The sequence below is a fragment of the Meleagris gallopavo genome, chromosome 1, assembly GCF_000146605.3.
Source record: "Meleagris gallopavo isolate NT-WF06-2002-E0010 breed Aviagen turkey brand Nicholas breeding stock chromosome 1, Turkey_5.1, whole genome shotgun sequence".
NCBI lineage: Eukaryota > Metazoa > Chordata > Aves > Galliformes > Phasianidae > Meleagris > Meleagris gallopavo.
Genome location: NC_015011.2, coordinates 28,007,226 through 28,018,836, shown reverse-complemented (window position 1 = coordinate 28,018,836; position 11,611 = coordinate 28,007,226).

The following is an 11,611-nucleotide window of genomic DNA, read 5'->3' as shown; positions in this document are numbered from 1 at the left end:
AAAGATCGAATGAGATATTCACAGATAATAGGTCAGACTGGGAGACTTAAAATGAGACAACCTTTTAATACATAGCTTAAATTAAGTTTTATGTATTCATCTGATCCCATATTCTAGTTATGCGATTTGGCAGCACAATATATACTCATTCTATCATGCTAGTATGAAATCCACTTGTTGTTTGACATCAGTCCTAAGTGTATCTTAAATAAAAAGCTAACACAAGATTACAAATGGGTTGAAATCAGGATGATTACATTTTTTTGTTACATCTGGCATTCTGTAATTATTTCAGTGTCCTATAATGCAAGCAATCAAGTCCATAAGAAATGGATTATCCATGCATGTATCATTAGGCAAATCCAGATGCTTCCAGACTAATAAAATCTGTTCTTTCATATCCCAAAAACACGCAACAGAGTCTCCATGATTCCCTGTACTCTTTGGTATATTTTAGAGCCAGATGCTCTGATGAGATTGCAGTGCCACTGTGAGGACACACATTCACATCACCAGCAGACACCAACAACGTCCTGTGCCCATTATTTTCCTTAAATCATTTGGACGTATTGGTCTGTGTGCAGTTTAGACAGTCAGCAGACTAATGTGACTTTGGCTGGCAGTCCAAGGCCGTATGATGCTTGGATTCACACCACAAGTACTAGGAATAAGGAAGTGTACTCGTTTTGAGGATGGACAAAAATGGCCACAATTGGTATTGAAGTTCAAAATGAACTGTGACCACATATTCATTAATCAATTAGAAAATCTGTGCAGCATTGCATGACTGTTTATTTGTGAGAAATGCTCCCATTAAATATCAATGATTAGTAATATAACTGATAATAATTCCAACAAACTACAGCTACTTTAAAAGTAGATGGTTTTTTGTTTTATTTTTTGTTTAAGGTTGTTTTGTTTTGCTTTGTTTCTGGTAATGTCTGTCTTTTTATCTAGGAGATTGTGCATGGTGTATGTTTTATCTCCAAAAGACTCTTCCAAGTATTTTTTGTGACTCTCTTCACTCTTGTCCTGTCCCTTCAAGTCCACCTAGTTCTGGCCTGGGCCATATGTCAGTGTTTTGGACAACGGTTTGGTGCCTCTTCAGCATCTCTTAAAACCTGAGGCCTAAATTCTGAGCTATCAGTTCTTTTTACAGAATGTTTGTGGGATAGCTCTGGTACGGATTCATGGAGGTTCAGAATGCTGGCATATGTGTTCTGGGATTACATGATTTTGGGGAGAAACTGCATCTCTGATTTGAGGGTGCCTTGCAGGAACATTATGAGTATGCACAAGAGCATCTGGAAGACAGTCCAGGCTTGAATATCACTTGGGCCCAAAGAGCTCAGCTAAACATAGGCAGGATGATGAGGTCATGGTGAATTCACAGCTTTAATTAAAGAAAACTTATATTCTCAGCACCAGGCCCTGTCTCTCTCCATCTGTACCACTGTACAGTATTGCAAGATTTTTAAGTCCAAAAAGAGAATAATAATTTTAGGCTGTCGTTGTCTTTGTTTCCACACAAAGAGAAAACAACAAAGACGTATCTGGAAATAGAGCATCTCTGAACATTCTCCTTGGTTTATTTTTTCTGTGGTTGTGTAGGAAGTTCAGTAGCTATTAAGTATTCATGAGCAGCTCATCAGGTCAGTAAAGAAAAAAGATAAAATTATTTCAAAGACAGGTCAAGAAAGGTGCTTGCATGTAGAAATAAATCCCATGCAATTCTATTCTAATGAGTGTTTTTCCAGCTTCTCTTGTGAGAGAAGCTTTCTGCTAGGATAACATTTAGCCCAGTGCAATACATTCCCTTTGTCTAGGGAGTCAGCAGGGGGAGGGGACAGAAGCTCTTCAGGCTGTAGAAGTTGTATTTAATAGGATTCACAGAAGAGATTTAGGGAGCTAATCATCCTTATAGCTGCTCAAGTTCAATTTTTATCCCCCAAAGCTACTAAATTTTTTAAGTGTGTATTTTTGGCAGTAGTCTTCAGAAAATATCTCCCCTTGGAGCACACTGAATTGTGTAGGCTATATTACATAAATGAGGTTTTTGCCATCTCTGTAACACCCAAATCCTAATGAGACATATAACATCTAAATGCTAGTAAGACATATATATATAGCTAGGTATTCCCATCCGTATCTCAACAGGCTGAGCTAGCCCTAGCCTCGCACTTAAAGGCAGAAGAAGACAGTTGTTCCGCACAGGGCCAGGGACACAGTGGCTCTACAGTGCCTGGATGCCAAGATCCAGAGCTGGAAGTGACTGTACCAAGTGCCCACGGAGACTTATCCAAGCAGGAGGGGGCTCAGGTGTCCACATCAGGGTTCAAAACAAATGGCACCCCCACTCCCAGCCAGCCAACAGATATACCACAAGTGACAGTATGTCTGATTGTATATTTATACTCATATTCCATATGGAGGGAAAAAAGGGTGGGCAAATGAAAAACAAGCCAAGGATTACTTTGCTTATGTTTATCCCTCTCTGTATGTGCCCTGCTGCGGGTACATCTTCCTTTAAATGAAGAGAGCAAGAGGAACACTGTCCACTTCAGACAACTCGGACGATGTTCAGCCCTATTTCAGTACTCCTTATGTTCTGTAGAACATCACTCGTTCTCGTTAGCATAATGCTTATCAGTAGGGCTGGCAAGTGCTTCTAACATGCAGTAAGCAGATAGGAAACTGAAATAAATATACTTTTGAGGTTTTATCAGCTTAATATAGATGGAACAGTTATGCAGGCTTTAAGGATTCTAAACCAGCTCTGCTTTCCCCAAGCTGACCTAAGTCATCTCTTATTTAAAGTAACATCCATCTCATAGAAATATATTATCTCTATAGCACATCCTCTTTAAAATAGGCCATAATCTTAGCTAACTAAACACAAGGTCACCTGATTAGATTACTCTCCTTTTCCAGAAATGAAATGTCTTGCTTCACAGCAGCTCTCTTCAAAAAAAAACCTCATGCCTTGCACCTATACAGAAGTGGGTCAGTCATCAGTGCCTGAGCTCAGAGCCCTGCACTAGGAGATGGCTGAGACTGGTCTGAACCATGCTGTCCTGCTGCTGGTGGAATGCAGACTAACAGAGGTTTCTCGTAATTTGACAGTTACTCACGGAAGCTCACTGGGAAAGGATTGTGGTTGATATGAGGTAAAGCTGCCACCATGATTTTCAGCAGTGGCAACAGTAGTTCATCTCCATTGGTGCAGATGTTTACAAGCACAGCATGCAGCTCTTACTCATTGCTGGTGAAAATACAGAGCTAATGATAGCGACCATGTTGAAAAATAGTTTTGTAGCTAAGATTTTGCTCTATCAAACAATGGCGTGCTCTTTTTGAGTGTACAGTTTGAGTGACATATATATATATATCAGGCTTTTGACTATTTCAGTTCTCAGAATTAGTGCACAACCCAAGCATCATTTTCCTCAAGTCCTTCTATGAGTCCTTACAATTTTCTGACCACCAGTTACTCGACAACATTTTGTCTAACACTGTCTGTGCTCTCTGGCTGGAAGTAATTTGAGTCTTGTAGGCTGGGACAAGGCTGTCAGAGCTGATAAGAATTGTGAAAACACAGTGAAAAAGACCTGAAAAGTATTGAGATGTAATACAAGATTTTAAGTGATTATGGAAGGCTAACATTAAAGATATGTCTAGAAGAAGAGAAGACTTAATGAAGACGAGGGACCCAATATCCTGTATGTAGCAACTGTGGCTGTATTGAGTCAGGCAGCAAGAGTCAGAAATCCAATCAGATGAGTAAGAATTGTGAATTAAATATCACAAGGAGTACCTGGATCTTTTCAGATGTACTTTAATGGTCTATTCAGTCTTAGCACTGACAATTGCACAACTGGATTTCAATTGTATCTCTTCTCCACTTGGGCAGAGTAGTCACCCTGCACCCAACAAAAGCGGATCAGTCACACAAACTGAAAATAAGATGCATCTTATCTTTGCACAATTTATCATCCCAACGTAATTATACTTGAAGAAAAACACATGTAAATTGAGATTGCCAAGACTGCATATGAACCTGCGTGCTAAAGTTGTACTTAATATAATTATTCAGGAAACAAGGTACTTCATAGCAAATGATAATATTTCAAAAGTTTTTGATTTATTTACTTTGTTGTGCCACACCGAAAATATAAAATATCACAGACAGCAACAACAGAATTACCCACTGGCATTACTAAAGACTTATTTGGTCATATTTTTATAACATGAACATGCTGGATTAGAATATGTTTATCAGACAAATGCCCAGAATGGTAATTATACAGTCACCGGGAGCTATCTCTGCAGTCTTGTGAAAATTGCCTTCTTTTACTTTCTAACTTGTGGCTGCAAGCTGATTAATATGGGCAGCCTAAAATATTTAAGCAATGTACGGCTTCTTCAGGTATGAGAACTTCTTCAGCTACAGATCTTCTGTATCTCCTGGTGCCATTAAACCCAAAGCCTGATCCAGATCCTAGCTTTGTGTGGGAACCTAGTCATACTGGCTTCATTCCCTGCTTGATGAGGGTTGAGTTTTCAGACCTTTGCAACTCCTACAATATTTGAAAACCGCTGATAGTGGATAACTGTGTTCCTTCAATGCTGTTTTTCATTCCAGTGAGGAAAAAGAAGTGAGCATAAATGAACTTCTTTAATTACAGTAAAAAGTACTGCTTCCTCATGATGTTTTAACTTAAAGATATTTGTAACTGGCTTCACAAACAAAATTCATTTTATATAATCACCTCAGATTCTGTAGTTCAGCGGTTAAAAATCATTACCCCAGCTGGCCCCTAGCAATCTTTCCCCACGTCTGCCCACCTAGCGCTGACCACATACACGCATGAAAGGCTGCCTTGTGCTCCAGCGGATGTTGGAAATACAGGAAGCTATCAATAGCCAGTTCAGGCTAATGAAAACACATCTCTGCAGGGGCTTAGAAAGCTGATGGTTGGCTGTTAATTATATAGGGCAAGTTCAATTACATTTCTCTGCAATGGGTTATATCTGACCATGAGATCAACTTGGTTTGTATACCCATTTAATTATTTTGCAGCTTCCACATTTGCAAAATGTAGAAACTCTTATTAAGTGGATAATTTCAAAATGTTCTGGTTATCTCATTTTTAAATGGTTATGTGCTCTTCTTACCATATAAATTCATAAGGAAACATCCTTGTATAATTATAGAATAGAAATACCAAGGTATAAGTGCAATTTTGATATCTAATTTCTTTGTTCCAAAAGAGCAGTTCCCAGCATGCCACGTCTCTCCTCATTTTATCCTTACATTTATAGTTCTATCAAATGATCCTTGTGTGGCTGCTGCACTGAGCTTCTCTGCCCAGCTCTTTCCTTGCTTGTTTTTTCCTTGATATCCCATTGTATCTGAGGTTTTTGGATCCCTCTTTTTAATATCTTTTCCTCTGGGACTCCTCTTCTGCACTTCAGCTTTGTGTTTTTCCTGTGCCTACATGGTTTCTCTCTTTACTCAGTAAGTCTGAGCTTCCAGCACAACAACTTGCATGTCCAATCCTTTGCTTGTAATCTCTCTCTGCCCAGACTTGCATCTCAGCTAACCTCTCTGCCTTGTCTTGGACAGAGTTCCAGCATCTCTACCACCTCTAAAGTCTCTCCATGATCTCCTTTCTTTGGCACAATTCAAAACTTTACTGTACTCCTCCTAGCGCTCCTGAAATTTGGCAGTCATATTTTGAGTTTTCCTTCTTATTTTATCTTTGTCCAAATATTTCTAGTTCTTCTGTAAAATCTCTGTCTGTCTCTTTGTCTGTTGCCTGAAGAAGAAAAGTTATCTTTCTTACAGTAACGGGAGTCCTTTGCAGGGTTTTGTAACGTGAAGACGATGAAACTGCAAAGGGACTATTTTGGTTGGGTAAAAAAACCCTTTGCCACTGCAGAGTCCAGAATTGTTTTGTTTTGTTTCCAAAGGAGAGGAAAAAGTGTCATAGTAAAGGACATCTACACTGAAATGTACACATTGAAGTTAAAGCCACAAGAAACACCTTTGCCCATAAGATTTGGTCTGGACCCAGCCAGTGCATGAACAGTGATAACTGGTTCAGCAGCAGGTCCATCTTCCTAGAAATTATTTTGTATTGCTGTGAGAACATTTCAATTAGACAGCCAGCTGTGTTATCGCAGCTCCAAGCTTTGACTCCTGGGAGTTATGTAGGATCTACTCAAAACTAGAGCCTGAATAACATTTTCTTCTACTCTTCTAAGACCTCTTTGCATCTTCCAAATCTGAATCATAGTGGCTGTGTTCAGTGCCAGCAAAACAGTCCCCGTTATCATCCCTCCTTGGTTTCTCCAGTTCTCATTAGTTTGCCAAATAGCCATCAGTGTTTTTACTCTTAGTTTGCTTTTATCTTCATGTCTGACTCATTCAGTTTACTTCTATGTTCCGTGCTCTCTTAGGAATTATAATTTAAAGATATACAGTGAGTTTGTTTGAAATTCCTTTCTAAACTGACATGACTAGCAGGAGCCTGGGGCACTTCCTTGCTCGTATTCTACATCCACTGAACAAAGTGCAGTACTATGGAATTGTATCACCAACAGCTATGGATCTAGTGTGGCAGAGAGCTGTATGACCTCACCTCTTGGGGGTGTCAGTGCACAGCAAAACTGGTCTTCAAAGGAGCCAAAGGGTCAGGATTCAGCTTTCTGTTCTGGAGCTGTGTTGGCAACTGGAAGTTTAATGAAATGTTGTTCATTGTCCATAATTCACTGATTTCTGATGGAACCTATAGGTTCACAATTGATATAGATTCACAATATCAGTATTGATCTAACTTTAAAATTTTTGTGTTATACCCAGGTGCTTTTGTAGCTGTTTAATCTTCCTGAGCATACTGCCAGGCTGCTTTTCAGGTACGTGGCATGATTTATGCCCTTTCCATTAGAGTGAAACTTATTTCACTGGAGTAATCACGGTTTCCAGTCTGTCTTTTATCAATGACATCAACTTACTCACCAGTCTAATGCTCCATTATCCCAGGAACATCACAGTGTTGTGGTATTACCTTTCCCCGGAGGAGGCTGAATTGCTTTTATTACTTCCTGCTTGAACAACTGCTAATCTCTTTTCTGGAGTTCTTCCAGTAGGATGACTATACTTCTGACACAACTGATTCAAATTGCCCTTGCCAGGATTTAACAGTCTGAAATATCTGTCTTACTTACTTCAAGGACAGACATTTGATTTTCTATAGAATCTGTGATCCAAAAACAAGAGTCATTTTCTGTTTCCCATTTATCTTCCTGCTTTGATGAACTTGCTCCCTTTACAAGTTTATTGATGCCAGAATTGCTAATTGTTGCTACTTACAGCCAGGTCATGTAATGATTCACAACCTGTAGGTGCCACTGATTTCAAAACCTATTCATAATCTAAATTATCCAAAATCTGTTGTTAAATTCATGTTTTTCTGCGTTAATTTTTCAGGAGTGTGACTTCTTAATTTGTTTGTCAACCTGAGCTGCTAAATCATCAGCTTATTTGTAAATCCAGTGTTCAGTAGAATAAATTTCGTTAAACCAGCTCCTCAATTTTACGAGTAGCAGGCTGTGAGAGAAATGCATGATAGTATATGGACCTCACTACACACTAACAGCATCCTTGTAACAATCTACCAGGTACCATTAATTTGCAGTACATAATCCCCACCGTATGAGTCAGTCAGGCCCATGTGGTGTGATCAGATCAGTAACTACTCATAGCTTTGTAACAGGATTATCTTCACAAATTGTGAAGAAAAGGGATTAGTTGTATGTATTTGCTCATTAGGTAAATTTTTAGAGTCCTTTTAGATTTAGGAAAAGTATTATCATTTAACTTCCTTACAAATTCTCACAGCACAAATGGCTGTATGCATAAAGCAGGCAGCAGTCCATAGGGAAGAACATAACACAGAATGAGATTGTATGTACAGGGGCTGAGTCTTCCTGGGACTGGGTAAGAAGAAGAGGTCTGCAGAGGGCAGCAGCAAAGACAAATACTGCCGTTCCCGTGACAACCAAAAGCTTTCCGCAATTCCACAGGAATCATGGGCACTGCATTTCTTTTCCAAGCCTGCAATGGGCCTTTCTACTCTTGGCAGAAATGTTTAAGTGATGGGTGTAAGCTTAACAGTTGACTGCCACTTGAGAGAGTTGTCAAAAATAGGTGGAATGACTTGTCATTGTCTTTTGTGAGAGAGTAAAATGAACTCAAAGAAAGACAACACCTAGACCTTTTCTAAACAACTTTAACTAGGTGGGATGGACTCTACCAGAAATTTTTAGTATCACTTAATACACTGGGATCACCCAGAGCCTCTCTGTGCTGTTTTAACATAAATAACAGCAACCACAACTACTGATTCCTTCTGGTGATCGATCTGATCTCACAGAAGAAAATTAAAGATGCTAAGAGGAAGAAGGAATTAAATTTAATTATTTTAAGATCACTTTTCAATGTGTTTAAACCTGGCTATCTATCTGGCTATTTCAAATCAGCCTAGTCCTACTCAAGTTGGTGGGAACAGCTAGATAGGAACAAGCTGAACACCAGTTCTGTTCTCTCTTGTTGCTGTTGCTGGGAAGATACCACAGTGGAAATTCGAACCCACTTAAAAAAAAAAAAATCAAGAATGTTTGTGGTGAGAATCCAATTTCTTTCCATTCACTTCACTGCCACATAAATTTCAAAGTCCAACTGGGATCACCTTATGGTTAATTTTACTAACCACAGGTAATCACTAATTTTGAAACTGAGCATAACTGTATGCATTTTTGCTACCTGCAAGACTATCTAAAATTTACACAGTGCTTTCACAGCTTCTCTGGCGCCCAGAGCTGGTGTTAGAAGCAGTGTGAGTCAAAGGCTCAGAGGGACTGTGCTTTTAACTGAGTCTGTGCTTGAATTCAGTGACAAAGCTGTACTCCCAGATATTAGGTCCATTAACAATGACCACATTTTTAAGTGGAGAGTGTGACTTATTTGATTATCCATTTAGTTGGAAAATGATTGCTGAATATCCTTTAGAATAAAGAATTTAAATCAACCCAATTCTCCCTGGATGTCTTACTAACTACCATTCAATGAAAGAGTGGCAATTACTTGGCTCTGAAATTGTTTTTTTTTTCCACTCCAACAAAAACATTTTAAGGCATCACACAATGTGGCAGTGGGCAGGAAGTCTCTTTTTAGGTTTGGGCAATCAGCCATTCATTTCTGCTTTTTGTTCCCTCAAGGTTAATTCTTTCTTCATCACATCTTTGTGGCAAGTAAGTTTTTGAGATGGATTTATTTTTGACTATTCATATAAAACCAGTGTGAAGATCTTGTAGATTAATTTCTTCCAAAGTAATTACATCTGTGGTAGAAAAGTCTTGGCTAGGTCACTCACTCTTTCCTTATATCTTTGACTCCTTTCTGTTACCTAATTTCCACTGATCTTATTCTTCCTGTGCCTTTTTCTTAGGCACTTATGCTGAGTCCCATTGAGGTATTAGTGTTTGAATGAATATCTACAAGAAACATTCCATTCCATCTAGTATGTCTACATTATATACACCAGACAGCCTATATGTATACAATACATCCGTGTCCTCTGACCTATGCATCTTTTCCCATTTCTTGCCTTGATTAATTCATACTTCCAAAAATAAAATATTTTGCTTACCTGGAATACCCATGCTTGGTACCATTGGACAAACGTTCTTTATCTTTCTGAAGACACTTTGAATAAGCATCTTTCATTACAGAATTATTGAACAGACCAAGATGGAAAGGACCTTAGAAAATTATCAGCTCCAGTCTTTCATGGGAAAAGGGACCCTTCATGAGAACACCTGGCACCCTATCCAATCACATCTATATTTAATAGCAGTGGTTTTTTTGCATCTCAAGGAAGTAGAGGAATTTAATCACGCACTGCCTTTAGCAGATCATGCTATACAAAGATGGAGAGAAGAAAAAAAACAGTATCTGAAAATGTAAATCAAGCTAAAAATTGTGTATCATCATGAATAGAGCAAAAGCTGAGCCTTCAGTAAGAGGCATCACCACATAATATCAAATAATGCCATAGGATCTCCTGTATCAGGTCTTTAGATGTGGAGAGCCTCCAGTATTTCAGAGAAAAGCAGAATATTGTTCTGGATTTACATCTGTGATTTCATCTTGTGCTCACACAAGCTCTACAAGATCTTTCATCTTGCTTTCTGGTAGGAAAAGTTACCATTCAACTTGCAACAAGAAACATGCATAGGTTGTTTTTCTAAACCAAATGTTTTCTCAGTATGGCCAGAAAACACAGTTGAGTGGCGTTGGGCTATCTTGTTTAAAGTATGTGTTGTTTGAGCACTGCCTCCCCCGTTCAACCCACTACTCTCCAGGGGTAGCACAGTTATCACTAGCGATCAACACACAGAGCAAGGCAGTGCAACAACACGCACACTCTCAAATAAAAGATTGAAGGAGTGCAATAAAAGAGTGTGGGGATGTTGACCCCAGAGACAAAGAAAAAACACTTTATAGCTTCCCTGAGTAGACTCTGCTCTTCAGTGACGAAGGAGCATCAGCAGTGGCTCTATTGTTTCCATCTTCCAGGCTGAAGCCCCAAAATGCTGGGACCCTTAGCCATTTAGTACACAGAGCAAGCTGAGACAATGCTGAAGTCTGCAGGCCTATCATCACTGTCTTTCGGGAGTCAAGTCAGAGGTCCCTAAAAGCCCGAACAGAGCCCTTCAAAACAGCCAGGTAATGAGCTAACAGCAATTCAGGTGAGCCTGGCCTCTAATTAGCTGTTGGAGATAAACCTACTGAGACTGCTGCAAAGTCAACAATGTTACAAAGAAAGTCTTGGTAAACAAATTCTTGATGTGACTTCATTTGAATTAATGAGACAGAAACCATGCACGTTTGGATTAGAACTCAACTTCAGTTGTCTGCAAAATTCAGCATTGGAAAAACCAACGCATTTCAAAGTTACACTGGGTCTTGGACAGGAACCAAGGAGAAACTTCAGCAGTTGTCTGACATTTCTGAGAGGTGATGATGGAAAATATCTGGATGTATTTTAGCAGAAATATCAACACGTTCTAGAAGCTGTTGGAGCACACCTGCTGAAAAAGTAGGGGTGCAAGTTGTAATTGCAATATTACATTACTAACACCTGGTCACATGCAGCTAGGCCATGTGACATTTACTGTAATTAATTGATATTTCAAAGTCATCTGTGTTTTTATTCAGAACTGCGGCTCCTCAAATCTGATTTGGGATATCACTTCAAATTTAGGCATGTGTGCAGCTTATTAGGAATCTCAGAAGATGTAAAAATCAATTTGCACAGTTTAATGAAGTTGCTAAAGTTCCCTGCAAAGGTGATGCACAGATCTGTACCAGAGCTGAAGCAGAATGCCTGGGACTGTTATTCAGTCTGGACAGTACCTCTTCAATGAATGTATTTGTCCAGCCAAGCATTTTTATTTTGCTGCCTGTTGTTTGCAAGGAGCAATGAGACATGGAGATAGGAAAAGATCACTTCCGTGCAGCCACATGGAATTCATAGCAGATGAC